The sequence below is a fragment of the Gorilla gorilla genome, chromosome 15 (assembly GCF_029281585.2).
Source record: "Gorilla gorilla gorilla isolate KB3781 chromosome 15, NHGRI_mGorGor1-v2.1_pri, whole genome shotgun sequence".
NCBI lineage: Eukaryota > Metazoa > Chordata > Mammalia > Primates > Hominidae > Gorilla > Gorilla gorilla.
Genome location: NC_073239.2, coordinates 82861902 through 82869007, shown reverse-complemented (window position 1 = coordinate 82869007; position 7106 = coordinate 82861902).

Below are 7106 nucleotides of genomic sequence, written 5' to 3'. Positions count from 1 at the left end.
AATGCAGACGGTTGCTTTGGAATTATTTGACAACACGAATGTGTCTCATGAGATTTCTTGTGTGTGTTATATCACAGTTTTAAAATGTTTAAAAGAAAGAATATGGGCATTTTAACAGGCGACAAGAAGCCCCAAGGGCTGTGTGCAGGGCAGTCATATCCAGGAGATAAACCAGAGTGCCTAGCAGATTAAAGGTAGGCCTTAACAGCTAACATCCTAATTCCTAAAACCAAGAGGCCAATTAAACTGCTGGTTCTACTGAGGCAAACGCCCATGGGCCTATGCTTTGGGGTGCTTTCTCCCTGGAGTAGATTATGCTTCTGCCTCCCACAAGGACCATTCAGAAGATTCCAAGCAGCCCTAATCAAGAGATCTGTGAAAGAGGCTTCTCTGCCAGTGTTTATACTAAACAAGAGGGTATTCTTAAGTGGCTGTTTCCAGCAGCTAATCAGGTAGGAGTGAGCCTCAGCCAGGGAAGTTTCCACATTTTGATCAATTAATGTGTGGCCCTAGGGAGACTCCCAGACAAGAGAGAGGGAGGGGTCTTGCGGAGTCAACTACCCTCAGTGCCCTCAACTATAAAATGGGAGTAATAATAGCACCTATCTCCTAGTGTTGTTTTGATGATTAAATGGGCCTATGCTTGCAAATGAGCAGGCATACAGTAAGGAACCAATAAATGTTGGCTATTCTTGTTAGGCAGTTCCTGAAACTTGTGACATTTGCTTCTACAGCCACAGAACAGCCAGTCTTGACATAGAGTGTTAAGAAATATCAATTGATGAAGACAGTATTTAAAAATGCCACTTTCTTAGATCTATGAAGGGACTTGGCTATGACATCAACACGAGTCAAGTGGTTTCTTTCCTTTTCCTTTTTCTAGTAAGGAGATTTTGTGTATTCGGGAAACTGGTGAACTTTCTGAGAGTCGAAGCAGGACATAAATTATGATGATCACACTGATTGCCAGCCTGTTCCTTTGACCCTTAGCCAGAACCCTGCCAATGCCCCATGGGAATTGTAAAGTCATTGGAAACAAAGATATAATTAACATCCAAAATGGGCAGGGAGACAAGTTGTCAAACTTTGTGATCTCCACATGACCGTGAGGCTAAAAAATCACTAAAGAGAAAATTAAAACACAAAAGCCAAATTTGCCTTTGTCTTTTACTTTGGTTTAATGAGGGCCTGGCTTGAAGCTCACTGATGGAGATGGGATGGCATGATGGGCTGAGAGCATCTCTAAAATTAGGTGACTCTTTCAGTTTAGAAGTGATTTCCAAATGAGGAATTTTCCAGGACTCTTAACATTGCTATATAGGCAATGATCCATCCAATAAATATGTATGGAGCATGTAGTATGAGATCCTGAAGAGCCAGTAATAAACAAGACAGACTTGAGTGTGGCCTTAGGGGACTTACATTCTAGTGGTAGAGACAAATAAATGAGCAATTACAACAGGAGGAGAAGTCATGTAACTTAAAGACAGCCCAGTCTAATTAATAATATCCAAAAAGCAGTTCATGGGTCACTAGTCAAGGATTCACAAGAATGGATACCATTTCTGCTCCTAACTGCTGTTGTCTTCCTCTAGTTTCTCATCACTTTGTACCTAGACTCTTAATACGTCTCCCTAATAGTAGAGTCCTCTTCCCAGAAGACCACTTTTATCACGTCAGATCCCTGCTCAAAAATATTTGGGGACTTTCCACACTGACAAGGTTATGTGCAAATTCTTTAGGCTGGGTCTTGAAACCTGAGTACAGTTTTACAAGTAGATAAGGGAGGTAGGGTTAGGGGAGTAGATTCATTGCAAATGGTTGGAGCAGGGAGTACGTGGGGAAGGAACAGTACCAAATGAGACAGGTGGAGTCAGTGACCTCCTTTTCCATTCCATCTTTTCTTGGTGAGCTGTTGGCATCTTCTGAGCTTCTGCACCTGCCCCAAGAGCCTGAAGGGACTAGGGCTACACTAGATGTCCCAGAACTAAGATTTGTTGGTTCCTCCTTCACATTGATACTCACAGCTCAGACGAATATCAGAATTACACAGAGCCTGCATGTCAGTTGTGAACAATAATGGTGGCCCAGTTAATGAATGTCATGCCAGGACTGAAGGATGATTAAGAAACCAAAGAAAAGAAATTTTAACCAGAGTAGGTTAAATCTGTCCTAAGCAGGAAGTGTAACTCCACAATTCCAATGGCTTTTTAATGTGTTATGTCAAATTCTCCAAACTTAAAATATCAACTGTTGGAACACTTATCACACTGTATTTTAATTACATGTCTCCTTACTACCTCTCATCTACCAGACTGTGGCATCTTCTTCAGGAACCATCTTTTACTCATTTCCTAAACAAAGCACATGGCATAAAGTCTGGCACACAATAGACACTCAATAAATGGTAAGTGAATTCTGTCCCATTGCCTTACAAAGTCATTTCTGAGAACCTGAGGCCATGGTAATTTGTCTTTTCTGTGAAGTTTCAGGGTACCAATCTGTCCTATTCATATATTTTCTGAAATTGCCTTACAACTTTTAAATGAATTCTAAAAGTTCATTGGAATAGTCTCTGGTCACAGAAAAAAAATGTTATAAAGGCTGTCATTGCCTACACTAATCCACAAATCTTATTTTTAAACCGCCATATTCGACTCAGCCAACACTTATTAAAAACTTACTATGTGCTGGGTGGTAGAATAGACTCTGGAAATAAAACAGCAATTAGGCCCTGTCTTTAAGAAAACTTAAGATCCAGAACAGGTAAATGATGATAATACAGGATGAGGCACAGAGGAGGAAGTTTTTACCCTGATGGTGGTCACAAAATCTTCCCAAGGAAAGTGACATCTGAGCAAGGTTTTAAAAGATAAATAACTTTTTTTTTTAGAGACAGGTTCTCACTCTGTTGCTCAGGCTGGAGTGCAATGTTGCAATCATAGCTTACTGCAGCCTCAAACTCCCAGACTCAAATGAACCTCCCACCTCAGCCTTGTGAGTAGCTGGGACTACAGGCATTTGCCACCACACCTAACTTTTAAAAATATTTTTGTAGAGACAAGGTCTCACTGTGTTGCCAAGGTTGGTCTCGAACTCCTGGGCTCCAATGATCCTCCAGCCTCAGCCTCCCAAAGCACTAGGATTACAGGTGTGAGCCACCACACCTGGCCTTTGAAAGATGAATTAGAGTTCAGCCAGGCAGCAAGATTGGAAAGGAAGAAACTCTGGCAGAAGCATGAGAGACAGAGAGGCCTGAGGTGCTGCACAGTCTAGATGGCAGAGAAGGGAAGTGCCTGGGGACCAGTGAGCTGAGTGAAGCTTCTGGCCTTAGGTAGAGGGGAGCGACAGCCTCAGGTTCTCCTCTGTGAGCAGACAATCACAGAGAGCCTTTAAGGCATGAAAGAACTTGGACTTTATTCTGTAGGTGTTGGAGGCGCTTTGGGCAGAGAAATGCTGAGATGAATCCAGTCCAGTTGCAGACCAGAGGGCATGGGTTGGTGATGCAGCAGCCAAAGGCAGAGTCCAGGCAGAGGGCACTGCATAGCCTTGGTGAGAAATAGTGAACGTCAGAACCAAAGTCATCCAGGCTTTTCTAAGCATTTCTATTTCCCCCAGTTGCCTTTTTCTCCACTTCTGTGCTCTCATATTCTCCAAAAGAATGGGTAGTGGGTCATGGGCTCCAGCAATGTAAGGAGTGTTTGTGTTGAAGTGTAGACATGGACATTTGCAAGACTGCTATTTATTAGTGGAACTCCCTTGAATGCATCTTATCTTCCACTAACACCACAAACCACTTGAGGGTAAATGTTGCATCGTATAGATCTCTCTACCACTCTTCCATTCAGCCTCAAGAACAGTGTCCTGCATTGTGTTTAAGCCATTGAAGACTGGTGAATTCAAATGTATTGATTAATCTATACATTTTGCCTAAAATATATACTTGAGGGGCGGCCAGTATCAAGTGAACATTTTGTTTACTCCTGATATGTTGTAGACACACAAACACCAATTAAAATCACACAAGTGAACAATTCTAGTCTACAGATGGCATGGCATTAAATCATAGAGTTTAGCCTAGACTGGGTGCTGATCCTCACCTCGGTCCTGATTCAATTCCACTGCACAGCCATGGGTTCAGTTAATTTCCTCAAGATTCAAATAAGGCTCTGGCTCTTCTCTACCTAAGTAGCAGCTCCTGTGAACCCCCAGCATAAGAAACAAGTGATGGGCAAGTTATGATTAATAACCCATGGCTGACTATCACACGGTGTTTTTCCTTTTTTGAAATTCAGTGAGAAGTTCCCAATATATTATCCAGGATTTACAATCACCAGAAATTTCCAAAATAGCAAATCAAATTGAAATTCATTGACTCTCTCTGAGAATTTAGGAGCACTTTGAGGTTCTCCAGGGCCCCCAATAAGAGCCCAGTTTTCATTGTTCTGTGGGTGGGTGGGTACGGCTAATCTGCACTCCCTGCAGAATCTTGCAATTGAAAGCTCTATGAACCGGGAATTCACTGGGTGTTGGACAGAACTGGTAAAGAAAGTTATCTTGCATTTGACCCACATTTATTGGGTGGCAATGTGTTTTAGGCACCAAAAGGCAAACCAAAGAAATAATAAAAAGAATGCTGCCTGAGTCAATCAGACCTGGGTTGACTATGCAGCCAAGTGTTAAGTTGCTTAACCTTTTTGAGCCTCAGTTACTTATCTGCAAAATTTGGACAATAAAATTCTTCTCTGGGTTGTGATTAGAATCCTGAATCATGATATGTAAATGGCCTTGCATAGCACCAGTATCATAGGTGTTCATATAAACTGAGATCTCCTCTCCTTCCTTGTAAGGATCTTAAAATCCACAAGTGAATACAAATATCAAATAACTAGAGAATTACCTAAAAGCAGAGTAAAATGTTGCATTAATTTACAGCAAACTGCTCAGCATCAAACAAGAGAGCCTGCAGCTGTCTAAAGAGAAACTGCTCAGACATTCAAGGTAATTTTGCAAAAATCCACTCTAAACAAGCGTTGACATAAACTCATCTTTAGCTGAGCTGTAGCTTTGTGGCACTTTAAAAAATCTGTAATATTAAAAGTAAATTAAACAGTGCATATGACTAGGCATTGAAGGTGTTTAGGGAGTAATTTCACAGTTGACGACTCAAGCCTTCCTGTCTGATGAAAATTCACATTTTCCCATGGGTGGAAGAGCAGAGTTGCAGGAATTGGAAAGGAGGAGACAAAGACACAGGAAGTGTGACCTTGTTTGGGAAGGTGAGAATGTGGGCTGGGGGCTTTGACACATGCCTTCCTTTGAAGACCCCTACATGAGGATGGATGTCATTTTCTGAGCCTTCATTCAGCCAAGTGAACGGATACTCTTGACTACAGAATCTGGGTCAGGAAATGTGGGCTAGCCTCCTAGTTTCTCTGCAATCCTGCAGGGTAACTCATCTGGAGGTGCAGGTGGTCATGGGGCTTCCCAGGATGCGAGGGACCTCCCTCTTATCCTCCCACCCCACCGCCATGTTGCTATCCTCTTCACCACCACCACCCCCTCCCGCCCATGTTCCCATCACCTCCCCTCCTGTGTCCTTGGGGTCATTACTGTACATGTGGTAGGCTTTGGAGTGAATGTCAGAAGATGGAGCTTCTGTTTCTCCAAAGAGAGATGAACAATGAGCTACCTCTCCAGCCGCAGGGAGGGATTCAGGTCTGGCCGAGCTTTCCACATGCTCTTGTCTGTCCATCCATAGGATGGGACTTGGCAGAAACAGAGTCCAGGGCTCTTCTGTGTTATCAGTGAGAGGCTGGCCAGTGGATGTGGTTCTCGCCTAAAGGACAGAGTTGAGTCAGGCTGTGTGTCAGCCATCCAGAGGAGAGAGCCAGAAATCCAAAGTCAAGGTGGAGTGGATCAGAAACCAAATGGGACCGGCACAGAGCCAGTGGAGGACAGAATAAAACCACAGTTGGTGATGAGAAGGGAGCCAAGTCACAGCAGACGGGAGTCATCAGCCTAGAGCAACTTTGACAAATCTCACCAAGTTGCTGTTGACCCAGCTGCAAGGGCTGTCACTCTACTGCCATGCCTGCAGGAGGCAGGCCAAGGCAACACAGGCAGTCTGTGTCTGTGGTCAGAGCAAACCCACCTGGCCACAGGAACAAGCTTAACAGTCTTTCAGTGCTTAGGACCTGAGAATTCACAAAGCATTTGACATCCACTATGACACTCAAGCCTTGTGAAAACCCACTGTTCCTACCCATTTTGTAGCTGCAGGATAATAAAGATAAGAGACTTGCCTGAAGCCACTCAGCTCTTAAGTTGTGGAGCCTGGTCTTGTCCTACCCCTTCCTGTATATCCCATATTGGATCTGTGAGCTTGGTTGTATCCATACAATGGTTGTATCCATTCAGTCTAGCTTCAGTGGAAAGCTGGAACTATTCATTACCCTTGGTTCACAGGCTGAATGAGAGTCTTGCTGGGTAATGATCAAATGATTAGCTATTACCCTATTTCTGATCTCACCTGTCCCACCCAGATCTGGGAGGCCACAGTGTCTCTGAGAATAGGGTATAGCCCATTCTGGCCACTCATCCTCCACCTGTGCCATGACCTAACTGCAGGTGGTGACCCTCATCCTTCCTCCACATATATCCAAACCTCATTTTATTTTCCCCATTTGACTGTGCTTTAGCATAGCTGTTCATTTCCTGCTTAACAACACTTGGCTCTGAGAGGAATCATGGCACGAGTTTTAACAGCTCTCCTATTATTGGATAATCACCTGTATGAAATCTCAACAAATCTAGGTAGCAATCAATCTGTAGTTAATTAATATAAAGCAACCAGTCCCATTAAATTCAAATGTTGCAACTGACACGGTTGGTTGACTAAATATTGGTGCCATTTATAAGTACATGCTTCTTGGGATCATCCTGGACTTAAGAATATTTTTCATTAACTAGCTGGTATTTAACATAAATTAATTGTTGGCCATGTAGCATCAATTCCGTCTTACAGAATTAAGACCCAGGGCTGCCTTGGAGCAGCTGTGTGCGTAGAGGAGCTTTCTGGGTAGTTCTCTGAGACACATCATATT